This window comes from Monodelphis domestica, chromosome 2 (assembly GCF_027887165.1).
Source record: "Monodelphis domestica isolate mMonDom1 chromosome 2, mMonDom1.pri, whole genome shotgun sequence".
NCBI lineage: Eukaryota > Metazoa > Chordata > Mammalia > Didelphimorphia > Didelphidae > Monodelphis > Monodelphis domestica.
This window is the reverse complement of record NC_077228.1, coordinates 95,081,142-95,098,708: the sequence shown is the minus strand read 5'-3', so window position 1 is coordinate 95,098,708 and position 17,567 is coordinate 95,081,142.

The following is a 17,567-nucleotide window of genomic DNA, read 5'->3' as shown; positions in this document are numbered from 1 at the left end:
AATTTCTAATGGAGAAACTAGGAGAATTGAAGGAAGAAATAGACAATAAAACCATACTAGTGGGAGACTTAAACCAACCATTATCAAATTTAGATAAATCAAATCAAAAAATAAATAAGAAAGAGGTAAAAGAAGTGAATGAAATCTTAGAAAAATTAGAATTAATAGACATATGGAGAAAAATAAATAGGGATAAAAAGGAATACACCTTCTTCTCAGCACCACATGGCACATTCACAAAAATTGACCATACATTAGGTCACAGAAACATAGCACACAAATGCAAAAAAGCAGAAATAATGAATGCAGCCTTCTCAGATCACAAGGCAATAAAAATAATGATTAGTAATGGTACATGGAAAACCAAATCTAAAACCAATTGGAAATTAAACAATATGATACTCCAAAACCGTTTAGCTAAAGAAGAAATCATAGAAACAATTAATAATTTCATCAAGGAAAATGACAATGGCGAAACATCCTTTCAAACCTTTTGGGATGCAGCCAAAGCGGTAATCAGAGGCAAATTCATATCCCTGAAAGCTCATATTAACAAACAAGGGAGAGCAGAGATCAATCAATTGGAAATGCAATTGAAAAAACTCGAAAGCGATCAAATTAAAAACCCCCAGCAGAAAACCAAATTTGAAATCCTAAAAATTAAGGGAGAAATTAATAAAATCGAAAGTGATAGAACTATTGATTTAATAAATAAGACAAGAAGCTGGTACTTTGAAAAAACAAACAAAATAGACAAAGTACTGGTCAATCTAATTAAAAAAAGGAAGGAAGAAAAGCAAATTCACAGCATTAAAGATGAAAAGGGGGACAGCACCTCCAATGAGGAGGACATTAAGGCAATCATTAGAAATTACTTTGCCCAATTATATGGCAATAAATACACCAATTTAGGAGAAATGGATGAATATATACAAAAATACAAACTGCCTAGACTAACAGAAGAGGAAATAGAATTCTTAAATAATCCCATATCAGAAATTGAAATCCATCAAGCCATCAAAGAACTTCCTAAGAAAAAATCCCCAGGGCCTGATGGATTCACCTGTGAATTCTATCAAACATTCAGAGAACAGTTAACCCCAATACTATACAAACTATTTGACATAATAAGCAAAGAGGGAGTTCTACCAAACTCCTTTTACGACACAAACATGGTACTGATTCCAAAACCAGGCAGGTCAAAAACAGAGAAAGAAAACTATAGACCAATCTCCCTAATGAATATAGATGCAAAAATTTTAAATAGGATACTAGCAAAAAGACTCCAGCAAGTGATCAGAAGGATCATTCACCATGATCAAGTAGGATTCATACCAGGGATGCAGGGCTGGTTCAACATTAGGAAAACCATCCACATAATTAACCACATCAACAAGCAAACTAGCAAGAACCACATGATTATCTCAATAGATGCAGAAAAAGCCTTTGATAAAATACAACACCCATTCCTATTAAAAACACTAGAAAGCATAGGAATAGAAGGGTCATTCCTAAAAATAATAAACAGTATATATCTAAAACCAACAGCTAATATCATCTGCAATGGGGATAAACTAGATGCATTCCCAATAAGATCAGGAGTGAAACAAGGATGCCCATTATCACCTCTACTATTTGACATTGTACTAGAAACACTAGCAGTAGCAATTAGAGAAGATAAAGAAATTGAAGGCATCAGAATAGGCAAGGAGGAGACCAAGTTATCACTCTTTGCGGATGACATGATGGTCTACTTAAAGAATCCTAGAGATTCAACCAAAAAGCTAATTGAAATAATCAACAACTTTAGCAAATTTGCAGGATACAAAATAAACCCACATAAATCATCAGCTTTTCTATATATCTCCAACACAGCTCAGCAGCAAGAACTAGAAAGAGAAATCCCATTCAAAATCACCTTAGACAAAATAAAATACCTAGGAATCTATCTCCCAAGACAAACACAGGAACTATATGAACACAACTACAAAACACTCGCCACACAACTAAAACTAGACTTGAACAATTGGAAAAACATTAACTGCTCATGGATAGGACGAGCCAATATAATAAAAATGACCATCCTACCCAAACTTATTTATCTATTTAGTGCCATACCCATTGAACTACCAAAATACTTCTTCACTGATTTAGAAAAAAACATAACAAAGTTCATTTGGAAGAACAAAAGATCAAGGATATCCAGGGAAATAATGAAAAAAAACACATATGATGGGGGCCTTGCAGTCCCAGACCTCAAACTATATTACAAAGCAGCAGTCATCAAAACAATTTGGTACTGGCTAAGAAACAGAAAGGAAGATCAGTGGAATAGACTGGGGGAAAACGACCTCAGCAAGACAGTATACGATAAACCCAAAGACCCCAGCTTTTGGGACAAAAATCCACTATTCGATAAAAACTGCTGGGAAAATTGGAAGACAGTGTGGGAGAGACTAGGAATAGATCAACACCTCACACCCTACACCAAGATAAATTCAAAATGGGTGAGTGACTTAAACATAAAGAAGGAAACCATAAGTAAATTGGGTAAACACAGAATAGTATACATGTCAGACCTTTGGGAGGGGAAAGGCTTTAAAACCAAGCAAGATATAGAAAGAATCACAAAATGTAAAATAAATAATTTTGACTACATCAAACTAAAAAGCTTTTGTACAAACAAAACCAATATAACTAAAATCAGAAGGGAAACAACAAATTGGGAAAAAATCTTCATAGAAACCTCTGACAAAGGTTTAATTACTCATATTTATAATGAGCTAAATCAATTGTACAAAAAATCAAGCCATTCTCCAATTGATAAATGGGCAAGGGAAATGGATAGGCAGTTCTCAGATAAAGAAATCAAAACTATTAACAAGCACATGAAGAAGTGTTCTACATCTCTTATAATCAGAGAGATGCAAATCAAAACAACTCTGAGGTATCACCTCACACCTAGCAGATTGGCTAACATAACAGCAAAGGAAAGTAATGAATGCTGGAGGGGATGTGGCAAAGTAGGGACATTAATTCATTGCTGGTGGAGTTGTGAACTGATCCAACCATTCTGGAGGGCAATTTGGAACTATGCCCAAAGGGCGACAAAAGAATATCTACCCTTTGACCCAGCCATAGCACTGCTGGGTCTGTACCCCAAAGAGATAATGGACACAAAGACTTGTACAAAAATATTCATAGCTGCGCTCTTTGTGGTGGCCCAAAACTGGAAAACGAGGGGATGCCCATCAATTGGGGAATGGCTGAACAAACTGTGGTATATGTTGGTGATGGAATACTATTGTGCTCAAAGGAATAATAAAGTGGAGAAGTTCCATGGAGACTGGAACAACCTCCAGGAAGTGATGCAGAGCGAGAGGAGCAGAACCAGGAGAACATTGTACACAGAGACTAATACACTGTGGTATAATCGAACGTAATGGACTTCTCCATTAGGGGCGGTGTAATGTCCCTGAACAACTTTCAGGGATCCAGGAGGAAAAAAAAACACCATTCATAAGCAAAGGATAAACTATGGGAGTGGAAACACCGAGAAAAAGCAACTGCCTGAATACAGAGGTTGAGGGGACATGACAGAGGACAGACTTTAAATGAACACTCTAATGCAAATACTATCAACAAAGCAATGGGTTCAAATCAAGAAAACATCTAATGCCCAGTGGACTTACGCGTCGGCTATGGGGGGTGGGGGGGAGGAAAAGAAAATTATCTATGTCTTTAACGAATAATGCTTGGAAATGATCAAATAAAATATATTTAAAAAAAAAAAGAATCAAATATGCTTATCTTGCTTTATACTATTAATAAAATAATGAAGTTGTGTCAATAAAATCATTCTCACATTGACATAATTTATTAAACATTTCCAGAAATTGAGAGATGAGTTATGAATTGCCAGGTATGTGTATATTGATTGCATATACACATTTATATAGGTATATGCATATATATGCATATATGTTTTTACACACAAACACAATTAAAATGCAGATAAGATTTTTTTATAATCGCTTTTCAATGACAATCAGAATAAGTTTATAGCTCAAAAAGTACTGCATTGAGCATGCAGAACTTGGAGGTTTCAGGCATATTGAACATTATCCTGGTAAGATTACACAAAATTTTCCCCCATAATATAAAAATTGCAAGCTCAAGTTTATTGAGAGAGAGACTATCAGGGAATTGCCATATAAACAAAACAATTAGAGAGCCAGAACACCTGAATATTGGAAATTACATCTCTAATCTTCTAGATCACTGATGGTGAACCTTTTAGAGACCAAATGTCCAAACTGCTACCCTCACACGGAGTGTGAGCCCCTGCCTTACCCCAGATAGGGAAGGGAGGAAGCAGCCCCCTCCAGCAAGCCTGCCATGCCATGTGTGCCACCAACACGGTTCTAGATTAATCCATATAAGAAAGAAATCCTCACTCCAATATGTTTGACAGGCCTCTTCTTGAAGACCTATGTGAAGGACCTACCATATCCTGAGCCAGCCTGTACCACTATTGGACAGCTTTGGAGTTTAGAAATTAGAGTTATGATACTTGATTTCTGTTGGCTTTGTCACTAATGGTTGTATGACCAAGATGAAAATCACCACTCTGTGCCTCAATTTCCTCATCTGAAAATTACGAAGACTATGTAATCTCTAACATTACTTCCAACTCTAGAACCCATCTTGATTCATTGTTAGGCAGTTCTGATGGTTTCTTGACAAGTTTAAATGTGGTTCTTTGAAAATTCTACCTATTACTTCTGGTCCTTCCCTCTCATTCCAAACAGAATAAACCTAACTTCTTTTCCTTCTGTATTTCAAATATGTTGAATTATCTCTTTATTAGGAAGAGGTTTTAGGTAGCAACCTTTTGAAAAAAATCTGTCAAAGAAAATTACTTTGAACAACATTTTTACTTGCATAATCTCCTCTTGATATTTTCTCCCCCACCTTGTTAGCCTCTTTCTAGACATCATTTTCACAGATGAATTTATATTAGGCATACAAAGCCTTTACCTTCTTTAGTTGTAACAAAAATCAACTTTCCCTTTAAGAGCTAGGCTTGTTTAAAAAATATTAAACAAATTACCCCTTCTACTGGAAGGGAACTGAAGAAATAAACATTTGTATAGCACTATGTACCAGGCTTTGTGCTTATCACATTTGATCAATATACACCAACCCTGAGAGGTAGGTGCCTCTATTATCCCAATTTTACATTTGGGAAAATTGACAAACAGAGGTTAAATGACATTTGGGGGAGCATACATCTAAGTATCTGAGGCTGCATTTGAATTTAGATCTTTTTTACTGCAGGCTTGAGTTCTTTAGCCACTGAGCTTCCCATTGGATTTCTTTAATACTTTAGCATGTACTTCCTTACCACTTAGTGATTGGAAAGGCTTATAGATAACATTTGAAAACAGGGACCAAAGCATCATGAAAAGGTGCCAAAAACCTTCTTAATAATGACTTCTTAATAAACTACATTGGTGGTGAGAACAGGGATAGGAGGAAGATTGCCAAAGCAACCTGAGACCACAGCAGGGAATAGTCCAGGTGCACATATTGAGGCACTTAGGTCTAACTTCAGATGTGAATCATTTCATATATTAAAGTAAATTTACACATGCAGAACATAAGCTCAGTGAGATTATTCTTCAAGTCTCCCATGATTAGGGCTAAAGACAGATTCCTTCAATGTTATTTTAAATAGTTCTCTAAATTTTGAAAGTATATGAATATGAATATAAGAATATGAAAGCATAACTCTATTCACATCAATTGATACATTTTATACAATTAGGCAATATACAGTCTACTATGGGACAGCGAGGTGGCTTAGTGGATCATGTGCCAGGTCTAGGGTCAGGGAAACCTTAGTTCAAATCTAGTCTCAGACATTTAGTAGCTTTGTGACATTGTAAATTGTTTAACTCTGTTTAATCTACAAAATGTTAAATCTGTAAAATGAATTAAAGAAGGAAATGACAAACCACACCAGGATCTTTACCAAGAAAAACCATTTGACAAATGGTGTCATGATAAGTCAGACATGACAAAAACAACTCAACTGAACAACTGGACAACAACTGTTTATTCAGAAGCAGAAATGTATCGGTTGTAGTCTGCTTATTTATAACAATACAAATTATTGATGGACTTAGTGCCCATGTCAGGGCAGCTTAATATTTTAACCCTATTTCCCCCACAAGAAGACCACATTTTTCTTTCAGTGGCCCTCTCTGAATATGGAACTGGCAATTAAAGTAAAATTATTTAACATGCTGGTGCCTCAGTATTCAGCTGGTTGGAAAGTGCTGTGATATATATGCTTAAGTTACTCATATATAATTACATGGTAATTCAATTAAACAAATATACTTCAATTAAGCAGCATTTAATCTGGCTCTTAGCTACCATAAACAGACCATAAAAACCATATACAAAATGACAAAATAGTCATTCCCTTACTTAAAGATCTATTCCTTTTCATTACAGTGTCTCTGATATTGTAGGTTTGCTTCCTTATGGTAAATTCTCATTCTAGTAGTTTGTTTCAGGAAAATGGCCTACAATTATATAGCAGGATTTTTGTCCCAAATACATCCACCCTCTAAAAGGTAATGTTGTGGCACATTTTTGTCTTCCTGAAATTAATTTCATGATCCCTTGACAAGTCATTGCTCTGGATCTGTGACCTGAGATGCTGGTGAAAAGTACCCAACAAAATTATAATACTTGATGTAATTTTGAACCTGGAATGCTAATTTGATTTTAGTGTCTACAGATCTTTAACAATAAACATGAAAAAAACTAATCCAATAAAATTTAAATGAAGAAATATTGAGTTAAGGAAATCTATTACAAAAATCAATTGAGATATCCAATGGGAAAAAGGCAATTTTTGACATTAAAAAAATAAAACAAGTAATGATATTACTCTGAGCATATGTTCACAATTCTCTGGAAGTTACAGTTAGGATGATCATTATAGAGACTAACTTGGTGAATGACTACTATTACAAGATATTTCATCCTACAAATCAGAAGTCGAAAAGTCATAGTTGTAACATTTTAGAAAACCACCTTCAGAGGCTCGGGAAATATCCAAGCAAATAGTAATGGAGAGGTTTAAATCATCATGTGTACTCTACCCCTGTGAAATAGTTATGCAAAGTCCTGAGGTTTTTCTTCCTGGAAGATTCATGATCCATTTAATATTATTTAATGAATGTCTTAACTTAAATAAAAGCATCACAGTTAACAACAATATAAAATATAAAATTTTATTTGCTTTCAGCCTACTCTAAATCCCTCTGAGACCAGTATAAGTCCAAATGATAAGTAGAATCTTCAAGGGAAAACAGAGGATCTTATTAGAGTCATGGATAATAGTGGACAAAATTTTATTAAGCACCTCCTTATATACCAGGTGCTATCCCAAGAACAAAGGATGCAAGGAAAGGAAAAATAAAATTTCAAGGAGTTTACATTTTCATGGGAGAGACAACATGCAGACAACGATTTACAAACAAGGAATATATAGGATAAATAAGCAACAAAAACAGAGGAAAAGTTCTAGAATTAAGAGGGCTTGGGCAAGGCTTCTTATAGAAGGTGAGATTTTAGTTACAACTTGAAGTAAGCCAAGGAAATCATATCTGCTAGATGAATAGGGAGAAAGTAGTTATAATTCTACTCTGTGCCTCCCTCCTCTGAGGAGAGAAGAGAGGCCTCTGGCCCCACTCTCCTGCTAATGGGAATAAATATCTCCACTGGTGAAGGGTAAGGGGAAAGAAAAACATAGAGATCTCTATCCAGCCTCCCTTTGAGTCACACAACAATAGTCCTCACTCCACATGGACCTCTTCACACTTTCATACATGTGGGGCTATCTGTCACTATAGCTAGTACCCTGACCTTGAAATTTTTCTTTTTCTTCTGTATTTTTATACAAGTTGTCCTCCATTTTTGGAAGTTTTTCCTTTTTTTATGCCTTTGATTTTTTAAAACACTCTTTTTTTTAGCATGTTGACTTTGTACATTTTCTGTAATAGCTTATTATTGCTTATATATAATTTAAGACATGCATAAAAAACCCAGTTAACCCAGGCAATGAAAGGTATTTTTAATTGTATTCAGTTCAAAGTTTTCATATGCTACCAGTTATAGCCTTATTATTCTAGATTCTATGGAGGAAAAATTAGATACACAATAATGAACTAGAATGAAAAGATATGGAGAGATTGTGATTTGCATTGACAGAATAAATCTATAAATGTATTAAAATGCAAATTTATTAAATGTAATGTTTTGTGCATACATATAATAAACAACATAAAATTAAAAATAATGATGATGATGATATTGATAATGACATAGTAAAGGAGAGAGATAGTAGATAAAATGATATTGGCCGACTATGATCTTTAATAACAATTTAACTTCACCGTGGTGTTTTCAAATCTTATGAATAGCAATGTTATTTTTTTCTGAAACTAATCATTCATTTTTATGTTGGTAGGGCACAGATATCAGACAAGAAAATTGTTTAGTTATATGATAGACATATAATTATCTTGTGTCTAGTCTGCATATCTCTGATGTGAGCATGACGTCCCACGCTTTCCCTGTAATCCAAAGCTGCTTTGACATCTGCAGTTTCAAAGATAGACACTTACTTAGAAGAAATTCTAGAATATTAAAATAAATGCAATAACCCAGTGTCATGTTTGAAATTGGATGACAATTATTTCATTGAAGAATTGCAACTTGATTCAAGATAAAACATTGAAAAACACCTTTATTTTATTTATCCCACAGCACATTGTGGTGCTTAGCATATAGTATATACTTAATAAATATTTATTAAATTTCATTCTGTATAACATCTTAAACTCAATAATTTCAATTTTAAATCTACTTTTGTTGTAGCTATTTTATCATATAAATTGTTTTCCTTTCTTATATTTATGGCAAGTAACTATGTTGTTATTATTCAGTTGTATCCCATTCTTCTTGACCCCATGATACATAGCATTCCAGAATAGTACTGTCCTGAGGTTTTCTTGTCAAAGTTATTGGAGGGGTTTTCCATTTCCTTCTTTAGAGGATTAAGACAAATTGAAGTTAAGTGACTTTCCCAGGGTGATATAGCTAGTAAGTGTGTGAGGCCATATTTGAACTCAGGTTTTCCCAACTCTAGATCTAGTGTTTTATCCATTAAGCCATCTGGTTGCCTCCGTGGTAAGTAAAGCTATTATCTAAATGTTGAAATATTAACTTTAAAAATAATGATTGGAAAGTTTTAAAGTTATAAGCAAGGTACTAATGAGAGGACCCAGGTAAAAAGATGTAAAATTTACATTTGAGAACAAATTCAATCACCTGGCACAAGAGAATCATGTATATATCACATAATAGCGAAAAAGATTATGAAGAAACTGATTTGTTTGTTACCTTTTTTCCAAAGATATACTTGTAGAAGTAAAAAAGTATTCAACTTAACAAATCAGCTAGGTCAAGACATTAATATTCTAAGAAAAGAAACAAACATTTTGAGCTTATTTTGTTTTGATTTTTTTTGAAAAAAATATTCTTTGACTTTTTTTTTACATCATATTCATTTCCGATCACCTTGCCTTCTCCCCTACCATTAAGACTTCCTATTGCAACAATGATTAAAAATAGGGGAAAAAGTAAAAACAATTCAGCAAAACCAACCAATATATCAATTGTCTAATAGTACAGGCAATATTGTACACCTGTAGTATCTCTCTTAGAGAATAAAGGGTAATGGGTAAATTTTCTTCATTTTTCTCTGGATCCAAGTATAATAATTATAAATGGTCAGAGTTTGGTTTCAATTTTGAATCTTAAGTATTTTTTAAAGTTTAGGAAAAAGTAAGAGGCAGACATGCAAGAAGCAGACAGTTACATATGCTGCTAGATATAGTATCATTGTTTTTAGTGTATATTCCATTTTATACTGTGCAAATCACTTTCACTTTTCCTCCCCCTAGAAAACAGAGACTGAGGTGGTACAAAGGGGTTGGGGGTTGGGGTGCAGAGATCATTATGCTTCCCATGCACTAAGGAATAAATCTATATATTTGTGATGATAAAAAAAAAAAGTTCTGAGATGGAGGTAAAAGAAAACTTCTTTCTCAGCCAAGATCTCTACTCTGGAATATAGCTCATTCTACAAAAAGCATTTGCTAAAGTTTGAAATAAGAAGGGTCCTGTTTTCAGTCACAAGATATATAAGGTGAATGTGGTGGTAACAAAAGACTTAGCAAAGGAAAGCAGCTAGAAGTAATCAACCATTCAATTAACCAGTGGTTATTAAGCATCATGGACTGTACCAAACCCTAGGGATGATATAAGTATAAGAAATACAATGAACAAAATAAACTCTACTGGTAAAGCAGCAAGGGACTTACATGCTAACACTGGAGTCAACTATATGTATATGCACACAATGATAGAGACATATAAATATCTGTACATCATTGTTTAGAGATTTATATGTCTACAGATCTGTAGATACAGAATGTTCAAAAGTTTTCATGAGCTGTTAAACTGTTTAAACTAATTTCTCAATGATTAACAAATTCCTCCCTGGATCTATACAACCCATCTCAGTCATCTGGAATTTTCTCCTTCTCCATCTTTGCCACCTGGATTCAATGATTCCCTTCCCTTATATCCCAGGTAAAATCTAACCTTCTACTAGAAATATTTCCCTATATTATTTCATTATTCTCTTCCTCCTTACTTATTTTCTATTTATTCTTTATATAGATTGTTTGTATTTGTTTGCCTGTTGTTTCTGCCTTTATGTAGTTTGCTTTTTGAAAGCAATAATTATCTTTTAATTTCTTTATATCTCCAGAGTTTAGCACAGTATTTGCACATAGAAGGTACTTCATTCATGTTTATTGACTGACTCATTAGTATGTATATGTATATGGGCCAGATAACACAATGTATACTTATTACATACATAAACATATATGATTGTCTATATAAAACAAATAAATAAAATAAACATGCAATGTTTAAATGTAAGGTAGATTTCTAAGGAGGGCATTAACAATTGAGTAATTCAGGAAATTGAAGATGCTATTTGTAAGTAAGTAAAGTGTATATTATCACTTTCTCCCTGATAAATACTGCTTTTAGATACTTATTGTTAATTCAGGAAAACCCTAGACTTCTTAACAACTAGCATTTATCTAACACATTGGGATTAGTAAAATACCTTACATATATTTTCTCTTCAAACTTAATAAAATGCCTTCTCTCTAATCATCTCATTCACAGTCTCTGTACTTTTTGGTAATCACCTGACTATGTTACCAAACTAAAAAAGTTTCAAGTATGGGCCAATATTCCTCTACCTGTGTGCCATCTAGGGACTAAATTCACCAAGTCCATGGAGGTTCAAATTCTTCGAGTTAGCCCTTAGAAAACTAACATATTTAGCTAGAGGTATGCTAGGGAAAGATCTAACAACTGGATCTCCAGAAAAAATGAAATCATGACATACTTTTAACTTTATCCTCCATTACTACTATATTACTACATTTTCTCTATAACTTTCTTAAGTCTACATAATCAATAAACCAAAAAAAAAAATTAAGCCCTGATTTGTGGTATTTACCAATTGCCAAAGTTTAAATGTTCATGTTGAAAATTTAACAAGTATGATCCAGATACACCTTACCACAGCTTTGAGCTTTAATAACTTATGAAATCAATCTATAAATGGCATATTTTACTTGAGAAAATATTCACATGAATGTTGATTGGTCAAAATTTATTAAGTTCCTATTATATGATAGACACTGTTTTAAGTATTGGATTAAAAAAAAAGATCCTTGAAATAAGAATGTTTGCTTAATTTAGCTCTTTTCAACCATTCAATAAATATTTTATATTATTATGTATATATATACATTGCCATATACATATGTATATGGCAATATGCTAAATATTTAGTCTCAGTGAAGAGGAAAATGCTATCTGTGATTATTATAAAATATATTTAAAGAATAGCTTCTGTGTTAGTACTTTATCAAGAGAAATCTGAGAAAGTCAAATGCAGAGGAAGAACTGTACAATAAATAATAAAGTTGCTTTTCCCATATGACCTGTAGCCAGATTATTTAATGATAAGATAGAGTGATTATTATGGTTGCTGGTTGTCCAATCAACTACAACATTATAGCCTTTGGACTGAATTAGTTTCTCAGTCATGGAAGATATTGCTCAAGGCATCAAGATGCAGTGAAAGGCGCATGTTTCTTTCACTCTCTGATTATTCCATAATGGTTTTCTTTAGATAGAGTCATCATTCTATGTTTAAGTCAAGTTAACAAGCATTTATTAAATGTCTACTACATCAGGCACCATGTTAATGTTAGCATTATTAAAAAGGCAAAAACTTTATTCTCTAGGATATCAGGGTCCAACATAAATACTGTGTTGGAAAAGTTGTCAAGAGAACTACTGAGGTTTTGTCTTCTTCTTACCCTCACTAAAGGTTCTTTGTTCTTTGGTTGTATATTGTGTGGGTGTGTTCCTTTCCTATAACCTTGTTGTGAGAGTCTTAATTGTCAGAAGAGTTAGTCTGTGGTTTTGGGAGAATTCAAATACAGTTTAGGTTGTATTCCATAAATTACTTCATCTCATTCTGTTCCAGGCAAAATAGAGAGGCTCTGATTTTACTTTTCCATTACCAGCATGGAAATCTCATCATCTACTCCAGTGATTGGGAAAATGGAGCTGGACAGGAATCCAAGAAAAGAACTCAATCTTTGGAGTAAGGTGTAACATGTATAGAATAGTCAAAATGCACAAGGTGAGTGTAATTCCTAAAAATAGACTACAAATTCAGAGTGGGACTAGTAACGAGGATGCCTTAAGGCTGAACCATTTTAGTTTTGAAACTGTGAATATTTAAACTCTCCCTTGCTGGATTGGTCCTAAAGCCTAGATTGTGAATGAGGGTCTCACTCAGTGCAGAGAAAATATGATTTGAGTTAACCTTTGAATATGGAAAAGGGTAGAGCTATATTGGATAAGTATGCTTGAAAATATTCTCATTTCTGTTCATTTCTATGAGTTTCCTGAAGGGACATGTATTAGGTAGAGAATCCCATAGAAAGAGGGAACTGTGTTGAATGAATTTGTGTTTCCACCATACTTAGCATTTAGGAAAAATACTATAACCATATTCGGCATCCTTCTCTTTCTCTCTTGATGCCCCCGATAGGACATCTATTTTCCAAAAAAAAGCACAAATCTATGATGGCACAATAACTCAGATAAAACCCAGGCTGCATTCTTCAAGGATTATTGGTATGAAACTTTATTCTTCCTTATAACCTTGCCCTTCAGGCCTTGATAATTTGAAAGCTGAAATAAATGGAAGTTATTCATTTAAATGCAAATTCTTTATAAAGAATATGAAGAAATCTACAAAATGACCACAGATGTTCAAATCATTTTATATCTTAATATTAAATTAAGTCCCCAATAACTCTGCAATACAGAGCATTGTTTTTTCATTTAATGTAGAAGAGATTGCTTTTTAAAAGGCCTTATTTTAATTTTTTAATAGCTTATTGCCTATCCTGGGACTAAATTCATGACAAAGAAAATATAAATAGAATGGCTGAGACCAAAAGATTGTATAAACATAATGAGACAGAAGAATCAAACTTGGAAGATCCGAGCAGTAGTGGGGAATTTAGACAAGTAGAAATTTTTCATTTAAATAAATGGTAGATGTCAGAAAAACCTAATGTAGTAAATAGCAAGTAGAACTCAATTTAGTTTGCTAGCAGGCACTTAAAAAACTAGTAAGAATATTTGTGGTCTGAGAACTGCTAATGAGGACTCAACTACAGCATCAAAGAACTTGTCCTTAGGAGAACTGGTAGACTAATACTAAGAAAGATAATAACATTTGGGGGGAAAATGAAACAGAAACTAGGATTGGGATCAGAATGAATTCCATTGGAAAAGACAACAATTAATTTTCTAGAAACAGTCAATCTGAAAAATTATTAGGCAATTGCTGTGAGCTTAACACTGCACTAAATACTGTATATTCAAAGAAACACATAAATACAGTTCTTGTCTTCATGGAGCACATATTCTGAAGGAGAATATAACATGTAAACAAATAGGTACATAATATATATTACATATATAGGAATAGAGATGTATTTGTATATGTCCTCTGATTTTGCATTAGAAGAAGAATATTTGTGAACAATAGCAAGCTGGCCAGTGTAGCTGGATTGCCAAGTTTGTAGAAGAAAGTAAAAGGCAAGAATACAACTCCATTCCAACTCAAAAACTGGCTTCCCTAAAGAACAACTTCCTTAAAACAATCAGTCATAAGCTTCCATCAAGGAGCAACCAGAGGAAACAATTTGTTCAAAGCTAAGACATGTAATGAAATGGTATAGTAACAAAAGGGACAACAAAATATTTCCCTCTTGAACCTAGAACACACTTTCCCCTAAAGACTACAAAGAATAGACATAATCTGGAAATACTTTGAGGGTAACACGTTTAGGCAATGAGCATTTATTAAACTTTTTTTCTATATTGTATGAATATGCTTGAAAGCTAAATTGTATGGTTATACTTGAAAGTTTTCTCTATTCTGTTCATTTCTCTGAATTCTTAGTGTCATCGTCACTGAATTGTTAACACCAGCAGGAGAATAAGGTTAAAAGAAAGGCTAAAATGGTATGTATTGGGGTTGGGGTGGTGGGAAGCTACAAAAGGCTTTGAAAACCAAAAAAGGATTTTTTAAGCAGGGTAGTGGCATGGTCAGACCTGTGTTTTGGGTAAATTGCCTTAGAAGTTAAATAGAGAACAGATTGGAGAGAGAAGCAACCTGAGACAGACATACCCATCAGCAAGTTATTGTTATAGTCCAAGTAGGTGGTGAGGGCTTGCAGCAGGCTGGTGGAATTATTAGAGAAAAAGGGGAGTGTATTTGAGAAATACTGAAAAGGGTTAATCAACTAACTTTGGTAACAGATTGAATATAGGAGGGTGTGAGAGATCATGAAGCATTGAGTATGATACCTAGGTCTTGAATCAGGGTGATTTGGAGGATGGGAAAACAGATTTTAATGGGGAAAGATAATGAGTTCAATTTTGGATTGTTGAATTTAAGATGTCCACTGGACAGTCAGCTCAATATGTCTGAAAAGCTGCTAGAGACAAGACTGGAAATTAGTATAGAGATTAGGAGAGGAAGAGTGGTTTTTAGAATCACCAGCACATAAATTAAATACATGGGAGATTAATCCATGGGAGATGATAAGGGACACAATTGGTCAGTTCAATTACAAAAAATAGAAATTCTCATTTTCAATGATACTGGGCTACATGCATCTTCACATTATGTTACCAAGGTACTATTGCCAGGATGATGTTGATGTCCTGGTCTCTTCTGGATCCTGTTCCACCAGATGCTGCTCTGTTGAATGCTACCACACTGTAATCTGCCAGATGTTGTTCAGTTATAATCCTTACCACCTCCAGATTCTGACTCAGTTGGAATCAATGGTTATCTCTTCTAGATAAACAAAATGCATAAAACTTCACCCCTCTCCGCTCTTTTATAAATGGCTTTTATAAATTTGCTATAAGGTAAGCAAAGCAATCTCCCTTATTTTTTTTCTCTTAGACATGGCCACTGAAGCCTCTCTTCTCCCTAAAACATGTCAATGTCTTTATAACAAAAGAACAGGATTTCTCGGTTAGCTAAGTGTTTTAACCTGAATATTTCCTCGACTCCTCTTCTTAGTCTTAGGGATTAGGTACATAGATTCTTCTGAATAATCTATATATCTCAATTTTTAGTCTCCAACCTCTATTATATAATATTAATTCTTAACTTAAATAATTATTATAATCATATAGTAAAATATTATAATTTAAAAATAGTTTAGTAATTAATAATATACATAAATACATATACCAGATAATGGCTCCTTACCACAAAATTACCAAATAGCTTTGGAATTCAAGGTTCCTAGTTTTCAAAAGCAAGGTCTTTCATTTTCTGTCTTTTGCATGAGTGAGTAGAAAAACTAGGTCATATATTTAAAGCTGTAAAAGACCTTAGAAGTCATATAATTTAGCTTTCTTTTACAGAAAAGAAAACTAAGGAAGACAGGTGTTTAAGTGAAATTCCCTGGGTCACATAACTAGTAAGTGTCTAAGTCATCCTCCAAGTCTAGTCCTTTATCCACTATGTCCCTTAGCTATCAAAGAAAGGCAAAGAGACAATCTAATGCATTTTCCTTTCTTATCCAGATATAACCAAATAGTCTGTAAAGGGCTTTGGAATATTCTTTACATGTATAAAATAATTTCACTAAAGAGAGTTCTAGAAATTGGAAGTAGCAGGAAGACTACTCTATGAGGTACCACTGAGTCTGTACATTGAAAGAAACTAGGGATTCTAAAGATCATTTACAAGAAAGAAATGCAAGGAAGTGTGAGACTAAACTCATATTTCTTCTCCTAAACTCTCCCCTCTTCTAAAATTCCCCATTATTATTATATCTTCCTACTTACCTAGACCTAAAATTTAGGTACCATTCTAGATGCTTCATTCTTACTCACCTCATATATCTGAGCCATTGCTATCTTGTTGTTTCTACTTTCCCAACATCTCTAGTATATGGATTTTTCTGACACAGCTGTACCTCTGCTGCAGCTCTTTATCACTACAAGGCTACCTATTGCAGTGGTTTCTGGTTAGTTCCCCTGACTCAAGTGTTTCCCTGTTTCTGTTCTAAAGATTCTTCCTAAAGCTCAAGGCTAACCTCATTATTACTCTACTCAGTAATCTCTAATTCCTCCCTATTGCCTCTAGTATGAAATATAAATTTCTCTGTTAATAAATGCTTGCTTATTTTTCAATAATTAAAAAGCATGTATAATTTCAGTGATTGAAGAATATCCATTTGGAATGATGACTTGAAAAGAAGACTATTAACTATACAAAACAGGGAGAATTTATATGGAAGTGTAAACCTCAAAATTTCTCAGACTTATGAATGTTAGGGGTTTCCCCCATTGGGGAATCTTCTACTTAAAAAAATTCCCTAGCAGATGGTGAGAACTCTACTTGAGTGTGGGGGCTCCTTGCCTTGGGAATATCCCTACTCCACCTTACTTAGGACTGCTTTATGACAGAGAGCTCCTTGAGAACAATGAAAAGTACTTTGATCCATGCTTATGGAAGGGACAGGAAGTTCTTTGAGTCATGACTGTTTTAGAATTGATACAATGGGATACTAAGTACCTATAAAGGTGGGGCAACTTGTAAACTACTTAAACCTAAAAGGGTGATAACTTATTCAGAGGTTTTTACTAATGAAATTTGTTGACACAGCAGCATTTTTTCCCTGACTTACTAAAGAGATTAAAACTACTCAGCTGTGAATTAAAAATGGGCGGTCCTTTAGAAACATCTACAGTGATTGGTAGATGTA